This window comes from Schistocerca nitens, chromosome 1 (genome assembly GCF_023898315.1).
Source record: "Schistocerca nitens isolate TAMUIC-IGC-003100 chromosome 1, iqSchNite1.1, whole genome shotgun sequence".
NCBI lineage: Eukaryota > Metazoa > Arthropoda > Insecta > Orthoptera > Acrididae > Schistocerca > Schistocerca nitens.
In genome coordinates, this window is record NC_064614.1 from 1,087,482,326 (window position 1) to 1,087,496,405 (window position 14,080).

The window sequence follows — 14,080 nt, forward strand, 5'->3', positions numbered from 1 at the left end:
CGATAAGTCTTTTTCGTGTTGCAATGGTGAATGTGGATTTTCCTAACCCCATAAGTGAACATTGTGTCTGTTGACTTTTCCACTAAAGTGGAACGTCGCTTCATTGCTAAAAATTACACGCTGTGGAAATGCGTCATCCTCCATGTTTGCTAGCTCATAACCACAAAATGCGAGACGCTTCTCTTTTTCATTGTGGTTGAGAGTTTTTACGAACCCAAGAACGTAGAAAACTTTGTGCTCCACAGTCGCCATCTCACTCACAACTGGCAGTGAAACGGAATGACGGCCCTATTAACGCCGCTTCTGAAACCATCACCGCGCGGCGGCGCCGCCCGTTAAAAACATTCAAACTTCTTCTTTTCATTGATATAAAGCTTGTTCATTTAGGTTTTGTGCTTTAAAACATACAAATTTTTGAGAATGGTTCCATCATTTAGAATAACCCTTTACTCTTAGGGCCCTTGAGCTGTCCCCCTGCACTTTAAGACAATGTCCACAGCAAGTGTCTGAAACACATTTATCGCTCCTCACTGCACTACTTTAACTTACTTTGTGCTATCAGCTACAGACAGCGGGCATGCCAAGTGACGCACATTCTTTACGTAGCGGCAGTGTTACTATTATTTTTTACGCCGTAAACGAGTATTAGTGTGTGTGTGTGTGTGTGTGTGTGTGTGTGTGTGTGTGTGTGTGTGTGTGTGTAAGTACAGATATGTGGGACCTTAATAAAATGGTTTAAATGGCTCTGAACACTATGGGACTTAACATCTGAGGTCATCAGAACTACTTAAACCTAAGTAACCTAATGATATGACATACATCCATGCCCGAGGCAGGAGTCGAACCTGCGACAGTAGCGGTCGCGCGGTTCCAGATTGAAGCACCTAGAACCGCTCGGCCATACCGGTCGGCCGGACCTTAATAAGTATACCCATTTGTATGTTGGTTGTTTCTTCTCTGTGTCGAACACTCTGCCTGCAAACACATCACGAATTGTTTTCCGCATGGTCATAACTGTACCACTAACTGGACTACACCTTAAGTATAGATGAATCGTTTTCCGTCCATGCGTCCACACATCAACACATGACCTGTTGCCTAAGGAAAATAAGTATTAATGACTTAGTCTAGCCACATGCCTTTAATAGGTTCCACAACGAAACATTCTCTCGAAATTTGGTAGAAAATCCGAAGAAATTCTGGTCGTATGTAAAGTACACAAGCGGCAAGACGCAGTCAATACCTTCGCTGCGCAGTGCCGATGGTACTGTTACCGACGACTGTGCCGCTAAAGCGGAGTTATTGAACGCAGTTTTCCGAAATTCCTTCACCAGGGAAGATGAATGTAATATTCCAGAATTTGAAACACGAACAGCTGCTAGCATGAGTTTCTTAGAAGTAGATACCTTAGGGGTAGCGAAACAACTCAAATCGCTTGATACGGGCAAGTCTTCAGGTCCAGATTGTATACCGATTAGGTTCCTTTCAGATTACGCTGATATAATAGCTCCCTACTTAGCACTCATATACAACCGCTCGCTCACCGATAGATCTGTACCTACATATTGGAAAATTGCGCAGGTCGCACCAGTGTTTAAGAAGGGTAGTAGGAGTAATCCATCTAACTACAGACCTATATCATTGACGTCGGTTTGCAGTAGGGTTTTGGAGCATATACTGTATTCAAACATTATGAATCACCTCGAAGGGAACGATCTATTGATACGTAATCAGCATGGTTTCAGAAGACATCGTTCTTGTGCAACGCAGCTAGCTCTTTATTCGCACGAAGTAATGGCCGCTATCTACAGGGGATATCAAGTTGATTCCGTATTTCTAGATTTCCGGAAAGCTTTTGACACCGTTCCTCATAAGCGACTTCTAATCAAGCTGCGGGCCTATGGGGTATCGTCTCAGTTGTGCGACTGGATTCGTGATTTCCTGTCAGGAAGGTCGCAGTTCGTAGTAATAGACGGCAAATCATCGAGTAAAACTGAAATGATATCAGGTGTTCCCCAGGGAAGCGTCCTGGGACCTCTGCTGTTCATGATCTATATAAATGACCTGGGTGACAATCTGAATTCTCTTAGGTTGTTCGCAGATGATGCTGTAATTTACCGTCTAGTAAGGTCATCCGAAGACCAGTATCAGTTGCAAAGCGATTTAGAAAAGATTGCTGTATGGTGTGGCAGGTGGCAGTTGACGCTAAATAACGAAAAGTGTGAGGTGATCCACATGAGTTCCAAAAGAAATCCGTTGGAATTATATTACTCGATAAATAGTACAATTCTCAAGGCTGTCAATTCAACTAAGTACCTGGGTGTTAAAATTACGAACAATTTCAGTTGGAAAGACCACATAGATAACATTGTGGGGAAGGCGAGCCAAAGGTTGCGTTTCATTGACAGGACACTTGGAAGATGCAACAAGTCCACTAAAGAGACACCTTACACTACACTCGTTCGTCCTCTGTTAGAATATGCTGCGCGGTGTGGGATCCTTACCAGGTGGGATTGACGGAGGACATCGAAAGGGAGCAAAAAAGTGCGGCTCGCTTTGTATTATCACGTAGTAGGGGAGAGAGTGTGGCAGATATGATACGCGAATTGGGATGGATGTCATTACAGCAAAGACGTTTTTCGTCGCGGCGAGATCTATTTACGAAATTTCAGTCACCAACTTTCTCTTCCGAATGCGAAAACATTTTGTTGAGCCCAACCTACATAGGTAGGAATGGTCATCAAAATAAAATAAGAGAAATCAGAGCTCGAACAGAAAGGTTTAGGTGTTCGTTTTTCCCGCGCGCTGTCGAATGGTAGAGAGATAGTATGATTGTGGTTCGACTAACCCTCTGCCAAGCACTTAAATGTGAATTACAGAGTAGTCATGTAGATGTAGATGTAGATGTACTTGGATGTAGTACTCAGCCTAAAAACATGCGACTTGTAATAGCTTGATTGTACGTCTGGAAATGACGTTAATGCTGATGTAAAGTTGTTAAGTACACTGTCCTCAGTGACCAAAAAAAAATACCTGCTCTTACACACTGCCGCCCGCGGTGGCCGTGCGGTTCTGGCGGGACTGCTACGGTCGCAGGTTCGAATCCTGCCTCGTGCATGGGTGTGTGTGATGTCCGTAGGTTAGTTAGGTTTCAGTAGTTCTAAGTTCTAGGGGACTTATGACCTAAGATGTTGAGTCCCATAGTGCTCAGAGCCATTTGAACCATTTTTTCGTACACACTGTATACCTTCCGGGCGAAGAAAAAATGCTGCACTTGGCGATCGGCATGCGATTGCTCATCCCAGTTCAATACAAAACTGTATTTAGTAAAATCTATGTTCGCCATTGGGATTAATAGAAATGCAATTAAAACCCTAGGCCCTGACAACGCTGTAACTGCGGGCAGTGTGGCCAAGAACAGGTAGCATGAACGCTGCACTGTGTCGATACGGATATGCAGATTCGCCAATGTTTGAGAGCATTTGCGCCAAACATTTTTTTCAGTTACAGCATAAAATTGTATCTAATTTACACCTCCATAATGCTGTGTCTTGTGTACTTCTGTCTGTTACTGTTACTTTAAACTAAACATTAAGATGTAACATGAACTTCTTACACGACCACTTTGTTTCGTCAATGCTCAAATAAAGGCAACATAAAGAAGCAGTGAATAGAGTAATATCATAAGTATCCTATGAGATACAGGAAACCCAATAGTTGGGATACATTAGCTTGCATATTGCGCAATGCACAATAATTCCTCTCTGTACCTTTGACATCCAGGTTTATCTTCACGGAGTCAGTATGTACACGTATGAGCAACGTTCACTTCACAGATGTTCGAAGCGGCCATCTTGCGTTTGTAGACGCTTCAACACTCGCTGGATCATACTTTTCTGGCCCCTACGCAACACAACTTTATAGAGCATTGGCATAATGGCATGCGCGTGAGCTGTTAGGACGTGTCCATCCATGGGTGGAATAAACTTGTCCCTTTAAGGGTCTCCACAAATAGAAATCTAGCGGATTAAGAGCCGTGGAATGTGGAGACCAGGACACTGGATCTCCACAACCAATCCATTCCCTCGGAAACGCTTATCTTGACAATTAGGCACATTAATTCCAAAGTGTGGCGGTTCACCATCATGCTCAAACCATAACTGTTGCTGACCACCAAGAGGTACTTTTTCTCAAGCGTCAAATAATTGCAAAGAAATGTACGATAAACGGACGCATTCTACTTGTGAATTGGAGGTAAGGGCTTAAAGCAACCTTCCCGCGATTCCAGCACACAGATTTATGCCGAAATGTGCCTGAAAGCCACGTTCACAGATGACATGTGGATTGTGTTTCGACCAATAATGGCTGTGCCCCCTCGACAGTATGTGGATTCGTCAGACTATTTCACTATATTTATTAAGTGTTTGTTATCTTCTGCTTGGTGCAAAAGTCATTCACAAAACTGTATTCATCGAATGCAGTCTGCTGGCCGCTGGTGTTGAGTTAACGTATAATGATATGAAGGCAGTTATTCATCGTGCATCACTTCAGCTACCAGTCTTTGACATATCTGCAAAGGGTTTGAAGAATCGTGTCCTCCGTGGAGTACGTCTAGTCCTTGGACGACCTCTGCCCATTACTTATGGACGAAATTTCCAATTGCCAGAAGGCGTTGCTCCAGGTGACAAAAGCATTCTTATCCGGATGGCGCCTATGAGAGTACTGGGCAGCAAATGCATGAGCAGTAGCAGTAGCTTGATTGTAAGATGCGCCCTGCACAAAAAGTATATCAACGTTTTCATCATATGTGTCCTCCATCAGGAATATGCCTTACGTGAATTTCTTGCCGCGCGGGGTAGCCGCGCGGTTTAGGACGCTTCCCCACGTCGGAGGTTCGAGTCCTCCCTCCGGCATGGGTTTCTATGTGTGTTGTCCATAGCGTAAGTTAGTTTAAGTTAGATTAAGTAGTGTGTAGGCTTAGGGACCGATGACCTCAGCAGTTTGGTCCCATAAGACCTTACCACAAATTTCCAATTTTCCTTACGTGACCTTGGCAGGACCAGTGACAGTTGTGCACTAAACAGTTAGTAGACAGATGCACGCAGTTTAATGGCTCCTAATTTCCTGTTATAAGCTATTTTCACGTAAGAAAATGATGTCCTACTAATTAACGACGAGAACTAGGGAATGGACGTCTAAAATGTGAAAAAGGTGTTGGGGGTTTGATTTTGCAACCGTCTACTCAGTGAGCTACGACGGCTGGTAGAGTAGTCTGGGGTGATACACGTTCCTCTGTACATTCCGATGTGCTGCACGATGTGACAGTGTTCCCAGATCCTCGTTGGCATACACGAGTCTTTAAAATGCACATGATCAAGTTTTGCTAGGTAAATTTATTTATCAACTTCTTCTACCAGCTGCATGAAAGTGTAAGTGTAACACCTAGACTACGTAACAGAAGGAAACAAGTGATGACAGAAGAGGGGAAAACTAATGTTCTTGCTGTTGATGCAGATGATGAGCTTTTCAGGTCCCTTACAGTCGCGCAAGGAAGTGACATAAGTCAGGCTAGTGTCTTACGCATTTTTCATCATCATATGCTTCTCTCAAGAGCTGCATGGAAACGATTCTGATACCAGTGTTAACTTGTGTACATGAGCCTTAAGACAGACTACTCCAGATGTATCACGAATGTTGTTTATTGATGAAGCCACATTTACCATGTAAACCTACGAAACATGGAGTAGTGGTCTGTTGACATTCCCCGTTGGATTCGTTAGGTGGAAAGTCAGAGACCATTGAATATAAATTTGTGATGTACGACAGTGAGCCAACAACTCATAGGCCCATTTTTCGTTGACGGAATACTAAAATCACACAAATATCGCAGCCTGCTAACAGACCATCTTCCACGGATGCTAGAAGACATTCCTCTGCAGACTAGGAGGAACTTGTGATGCCAATATGATGGCTATTCAGCCCTTAGTGCATGAAGTGCTACAGCATGTCTTCGCAAATTATTTCCAAATCTTTGGACTGGATGCAGAGGAAGTGTACATTTGTAACCCGTTCCCCAGATTTGACACCTGTAGACTTTTCTCTGTGGAGGAGAGCTGAAAGACACTGTCTACAGTGACATACAAACTACACTCTACGATATGCAACGACCTATTACAACAGCCTGCTGGATCATCTCTGCTAAAATGCTAGCATGTCTACAGCAGTCGTTCCATATCAGACTGGAAGTGTGTATTGCTGCTGCCAATGGCCATTTTGAACACAACCTGTGCTAGCTAATTGTCTCCTTACTGCGTTACTGGTCAGAATACACACAACTAGCGTATGCACTTACATTGTTCTTTAGTGTGGGAGCCTTTCAAAATACGATATCTCCTAAACGACTCGCACTAGACTGCTGAGACAAACACCATTGCCATTCTAATTTACCCTATTTTTAGCTTCTCACTAGGCACTGATTCATTTAAAAAAGCGTATGTTTGCACAAAAATACACTTTCTATATATTGTTACTCTGTTCATTTTTTGGCAATATGTGCCTCTGGCTACCATTCCATTCTCTGAGAACGGTACGTCAACAGCACTTTCCATTTGAGCATTATTTGTGATTAACTGATTCACCCATGTGTCGTTTGTTTTCTCTCTGTGTCAGTCTTCCCAAAAACATGTAGCAAACTTTGTGTGATGATATTTCCTGCATGGTCGTAACTGTACCATTAAGTGGACTTTAACTGTCACTATAGATTAGCCATTTTGCATTCCCACTTCAACATATGACCTGTTGCCCAGGGGACGATAAGCATTAATGGCTTAGTCTTGCCACATGCAGTACCCAACCAAAAAACATACAACTGGGTAATAGCTATAATTATTGGTCTGAAAATGACGTAAATACTGATGTAATGTCGTTATGTTTCCTCAGTTATCAATAAAAATATCTGGACTTGTACTCACTACACCATATACAGGGTGGTCCATTTGAAGTTTCGGATGAGATTATCTCGAAAACTATACATCGGGTAAAAATAGTGGGTAAGACAAGTTCGTAAGCTCAAAGGGGGACATCAAATGATACTACACGTGACCCCCAGCCCCCACCCTCTTGGCTGGGGCGGGGGGCAACTCTTAAATGTTAAATGGAAACCCCCATTTCTTATTACAGATACGGATTCTCCATAAAAAGTAATCAAGTTTTGTCTGAAACATCTTTTTAAACCATTGACAGATGGTGCTGAAATCAAGAAAAAAGTAAAATTGGGGAAATACTCTGATTTATTTAGAATTATCCGAGAAAGATGCATCAAATCGATAAAAAATATGCACCGATTCTTTCGTTACGCCAAATTAAGCTATTTTTGTACAAAATGTACTGTATACTACTTGTAGCGTTAGCCAGGAAAAAAGACATGGACGCAGTACAATGATATTCCCATGGGGTGCTTCATTTGTGCGCGTCCCCTTGTCTCTCACAATTTGGGATGCTTATTTAATGAAATTAGCCACGAAGACATTGTTCAAAATTATCCACATTTGCATCAATAAAAGTTATCCACAGTTCTGAGCAGCACATCCCTTGGCATGGCAGCACACGCTCTTCGAATGCGTTGCTCTATACCGTTTCTGGTTGTGGGTTGTCTTTCATAAACAATATTTTTTAAATAACCCCACAAGGAAAAATCAAGAGATGCTAGGTCTGGTGAACTGAATTGGTCCGCCGCGTCCTATCCACCCATCAAGGTACGGTAAATTTAAAACGTTCCGCACATTTTTAGCATAACCGGGAGCTGGTCCGTCCTGTTGGACCCACATTCGTTGCCCAGTTTCTAAATCAACATCTTCCATTTCCTCTAACAAATCATCGCGGAGAAGTTGTAAATAAGATTTCCCAATAACATTTCAGTCAAAAAATACGGTCCTATCACGTATCCGTTTAACATTACACACCAGACCATTAACGATCATTTGTGTTGATTGTCATCGGGTCTGTGCCAGTGTGGATTGACAAGGGACCAATAATGACAATCATGACGATTTAATTCGTCATTGTTTTTGAATGTGGTTTCTTCGGTGAACATAATGTATATAAAAAACTTATTGTCACCTCTTATCATTTCCATGGCCCATTGGCAGAAATGCACGCGAATTTGCATATTTTTCGGCGTTAATGCCTGTGTCAGTGTGATATGATACGCTTGATATTCATGTGCCTTCAAAATCCTCAAATCAGTTGATTTAGGTCTTCCAGTTTGTCCCTGAATAGCACGACTACTAATTTCGGGATCCAGTTGAACACAGGCGAGAAGAGTAAGGGTACGAGCGTCATTTTCATTGTGTTCGCGATGACGAGGTGGACGGTGCATGCATGCATTCCGATCTCGTTGAGTCCAATTTCGAATTATGTTTTCGCTTGGATGTCGTCTGTTTGGGAAACGATCCGCATACAATCGCGCAGCTGCACCATAACTTTTATGGCATTCACCTAAAATTATCATCATATCAACAAACTCTGTAGGAGAATAGTGAGCCATATTTCGCTAAAGAATAATTTACTTTCGTCACTTGATGTTAACGGTTCACAAACTGTGGCGGGTAGGATACATTTTATATAAAAAAGCCTTAATTTGGCGTAATGAAAGAATTGGTGCACATTTTGTATCGATTTGATGCGACCTTCTCGGATCATTCTAAATAGATCGGAGCTCTTCCCCAATTTTAATTTTTCTCTATTTCAGCGTCATCTGTCAATGGTTTTAAAAAGATAACTTGATAACTTCTTTTATGGAGAATCCCAACCTGCGATAAAAAATGGGGGTTTCCATTTAAGATATAAAAGTTGCCCAGTCCCACCCAAGGGGGCGGGGGCCGGGTGTCATGTGTAGTATCATCTGATGTCCTCCATTGAGCTTACTAACTTGTCTTACCCACTATTTTTACCCGATGTATAGTTTTCGAGACAATCTCATCCGAAACTTCATATATATATATATATATATATATATATATATATATATATATATATATATATATATATGGTGTTCCATTGATCGTGACCGGGCCAAATATCCCACAAAATAAGCGTCAAACGAAAATACTACAAAGAACAAAACTTGTCTTGCTTGAAGGGGGAAACCAGATGGCGCTATGGTTGGCCTGCTAGATGGCGATTCCGTATGTCAAACGGATATCAACAGTGTTTTTTTTAAATAACAACCCCCTTTTCTTATTACATATGCATGTAGTATGTAACGAAATATCAATGTTTTAGTTGGTCCACTTTTTTCGCTTTGTGGTAGATGGCACTGTAACAGTCACAAACATAGGGCTCACAAGTTTAGACGAACAGTTGGTAACAGGTAGGTTTTGTAAATTAAAATACAGAACGTAGGTACGTTCGAACATTTTATTTCGGTTGTTTCAATGTGATACATGTACCTTTGTGAACTTATCATTTCTGAGAACGCTTGCTGTTACAGCGTGATTACCTGTAAATACCAAATTAATTCAATAAACGCTCAAAATGATGTCCATCAACCTCACTGCATTTGGCAATACGTGTAATGGCATTCCTCTCGACAGCGAGTAGTTCGCCTTCCGTAATGTTCGCACATGCATTGACAATGCGCTGATGCATGTTGTCAGGTGCTGTCGGTGGATCGCGATAACAAATATCCTTTAACTTTCCCCACAGAAAGAAATCCGGGGACATCAAATGCGGTGAACGTGCAGGCCATGGTATGGTGTTTGTGCTTCGACGACCAATCCACCTGTCATGAAATATGCTATCCAATACCGCTTCAGAGACACGCGAGCTATGTGCCGGACATCCATCATGTTGGAAGTACATCGCCTTTCTGTCATGGAGTGAAACATCTTGTAGTAACATCGGTAGAACACTACGTAGGAAATCAACATACATCGCACCATTCAGATTGCCATCGATAAAATGGGGGCCAATTATCCTTCCTCCCATAATGCCTCACCATATATTAACCCGCCAAGGTCGCTCATGTTCCACTTGTCGCAGCCATCGCGGATTTTGCGTTGCCCAATAGTGCATATTATGCCGCTTTACTTTACCGCTGTTGGTGAATGACGCTTCGTCGCTAAATAGAACGCGTGCAAAAAATCTGTCATCGTCCCGTAATTTCTCTTGTGCCCAGTGGCAGAACTGTACACAACGTTCAAAGTCGTCGCCATGCAATTCAAAAAATGGCTCTGAGCACTATGGGACTTAACATCTATGGTCATCAGTCCCATAGAACTTAGAACTACTTAAACCTAACTAACCTAAGGACAGCACACAACACCCAGCCATCACGAGGCAGAGAAAATCCCTGACCCCGCCGGGAATCGAACCCGGGAACCCGGGCGTGGGAAGCGAGAACGCTACCGCACGACCACGAGATGCGGGCGCCATGCAATTCCTGGTGCATAGATATATGGTACGGGTGCAATCTATGTTGATGTAGCATTCTCAACACCGACGTTTTTGAGATTCCCGATTCTCGCCCAATTTGTCTGCTACTAATATGCGGATTAGCCGCGACAGCAGCCAAAACACCTATTTGGGCATCTTCATTTGTTGCAGGTCGTGGTTGACGTTTCACACGTGGCTGAACACTTCCTGTTTCACTAAATAACGTAACTATGCGGCGAACGGTCCGGACACTTGGATGATGTCGTACAGGATACCGAGCAGCATACATAGCACACGCCCGTTGGGAATTTTGATCACAATAGCCATACATCAACACGATATCGACCTTTGCCGCAGTTGGTAAACGGTAATGTATCACGAAGCAAATACCGTCCGCACTGGCGGAATGTTACGTGATACCACGTATTTAGACATTTGTGACTATTACAGCGGCATCTATAACAAAGCGAAAAAAGTGGTCCAGCTAAAACATTCATATTTCTTTACGTACTACACGAATATGTAATAAAAATTGGGGGTTCCAATTTTTAAAAAACGCAGTTGATATCTGTTTGACCTATGGCAGTGCCATCTAGCGGACCAACCATAGCGCCATCTGGTTCCCTCCTTCTAGCTAGACGAGTTTCGTTCTTTGTAGTTTTTCGTTTGATGCTTATTTCGTGAGATATTTGGCCATAGAGGGGAAGAGAGGGAGCGGGAGAGGGGGAGAGATAGGAGAGTACCGTTGTACTGTTTCAAAGATGCGTTGTACTTTCACCATTTATCACAACCACCATTAACAAGAACATATTCACTAGCACCACCACTGGTAGAGACGTAATTAGTTCCATAAAAGACCTTTCATTAACTATGACGTACATTCAGCGAGCTGTTACCTGATTTCACACGCATGCATCGGAGTATTCAGTGTTGATCAGCCACATAGACATTAGAAGCATCGTCTGACAACATTCGGAATTTGCAGGCCCCTCTGGATGCCGAAATGGTTCTGTCGCCGTCTGATTCGGCAGCTCTAGCCTCTAGTGCGTGGCTGAGCTGGTAGTAAAAACAACACAGTGACGGTAAATCCTAGGGCGGGCGCGGCGCGACTGATCGAACGTTGTTTGTCGCTGATAAGTGGCCTGCGGGGTGCGGAATTAACGACTGGCGGCGGGCGATAGCCGAGATTACAGCAGCCAGCGCCGGCCTAATGCTCGCCATTAATCAGGACGCCAGGACTCGGTGCAATCTCGCCGCGCCGCGCCACCCGACGGCGCGTCATAAGCGCGGCGTCAGCAGGCTGTAGACAGCAGAACAGGTGACGCCGCACACGCTGGCTGTGGGCCCAGCATCACGCCGCCGTGGACTCTGCAGCCGCCGCGCCGCCCCTGCTGCAGCCAAAGTAGGCTACATGCGCAACCGTCGAGGATGCTCTTACGTGGCTGCCAAAGGAAGTGCGTCACCCATTTCACTTAACCTCTACATCTACATCTACATTTATACTCCGCAAGCCACCCAACGGTGTGTGGTGGAGGGCACTTTACGTGCCACTGTCATTACCTCCCTTTCCTGTTCCAGCCGCGTATGGTTCGCGGGAAGAACGATTGCCGGAAAGCCTCCGTGCGTGCTCTAATCTCTCTAATTTTACATCTCCTCGGGAGGTATAAGTAGGGGGAAGCAATGTATTCGATGCGTCATCCAGAAACGCAACCTCTCGAAACCTGGCGAGCAAGTTACACCGCGATGCAGAGCGCCTCTCTTGCAGAGTATGCCACTTGAGTTTGCTAAACATCTCCGTAACGCTATCACGGTTACCAAATAACACTGTGACGAAACGCGCCGCTCTTCTTTGGCTCTTATATACCTCCTCTGTTAACCCGACCTGATACGGATCCCACACTGATTAGTAAATACTCAAGTACGGTAAGGTCGAACGAGTGTTTTGTAAGCCACCTCCTTTGTTGATGGACTACATTTTCTAAGGAAAATGGTTCGCGGGAAGAACGATTGCCGGAAAGCCTCCGTGCGTGCTCTAATCTCTCTAATTTTACATCTCCTCGGGAGGTATAAGTAGGGGGAAGCAATGTATTCGATGCGTCATCCAGAAACGCAACCTCTCGAAACCTGGCGAGCAAGTTACACCGCGATGCAGAGCGCCTCTCTTGCAGAGTATGCCACTTGAGTTTGCTAAACATCTCCGTAACGCTATCACGGTTACCAAATAACACTGTGACGAAACGCGCCGCTCTTCTTTGGCTCTTATATACCTCCTCTGTTAACCCGACCTGATACGGATCCCACACTGATTAGCAAATACTCAAGTACGGTAAGGTCGAACGAGTGTTTTGTAAGCCACCTCCTTTGTTGATGGACTACATTTTCTAAGGACTCTCCCAAATCAATCTCAACCTCGCATCCGCCTGACCCACAATTAATTTTATATGATCATTCCACTTCAAATAGTTCCGCACGCATACTCCCAGATATTTTACAGAAGTAACTGCTACCAGTGTTTGTTCCGCTATCATATAATCATACAATGAAGGATCCTTCTCTCTATGTATTCGCAATACATTACATTTGTCTACATTAAGGGTCAGTTGCCACTCCCTGCACCAAGTGCCTATCCGCTGCAGATCTTCCTGCATTTCGCTGCAATTTTCTAATGCTGCAACTTCTGTGTATACCTCTCGGCTAAATTATGTAGGAACTTCAGAAAGTAAGTTAAATGTGTCGCCCGACGTTAACACTACTGCTTAACAAGAGTGGAGCGTCATCAGTGGAGTGCAGACTGCTGGAACAGCGCAGGGTACTTAGCGACTGGAAAAAAGCGCTAGTCATAACCGTTTTCAGGAAGAGTCGAAGGACAGATGCACACAATTATCTATACTATAAAGGCAAGTAATATTTTAAGGTCGTTTCTTAAAATCTGAAAAATTCCTTGGCCGATTTACATGAAATTTTTCACGATACGCTTATAAACGTTCGAACGAACTTAGGAAAAAGTTTTTTTTAATGTATACTGACGTGCCAAAGAAACTGGTATAGGCATGCGTATTCAAATTCAGAGACGTGTAAAGAGTCATAATACGGCGCTAAGGTCGGCAACCCATATATTAGACAAGTGTTTGGCGCTGTTGTTAGATCGGTTACGGTTGCTACAATGGCGGGTTACTAAGGTTTAAGTGAGGTTAAAGGTGTTGTTATAGTCTGCGCAGGAGCTATGGGATACAGGATCTCCGACGTAGTGATGAAGTGAGAATTTTCGACCGTTTCACGAGTGTACCGTGAATATCCGGAAAACAGTAAAACATCAAATCTCCGACATCGCTGCGACCGGAGAAAGATCCTACAAGAACTGGATCAACTACGACTGAAAAGAATCGTTCAACGTGACGGCAGTGCAACCCTTCCGCAAATTGCTGCAGATTTCAATGCCGGGCCATCATCGAGTGTCAGCGTGCGAACCATTCAACGAAACATCATCGGTATGGGCTTTCGGAGCCGAAGCTCCTGTACCCTTGATTAACGCCAAACACGAAACTACGCTCGCTTGGCCCTTCAGTACCGACATTGGAATGTTCATGACAGGAAACATGTTGCCTGATCCGACGAGTCTCGTTTCAAATTGCGTCGAGAGGACGGA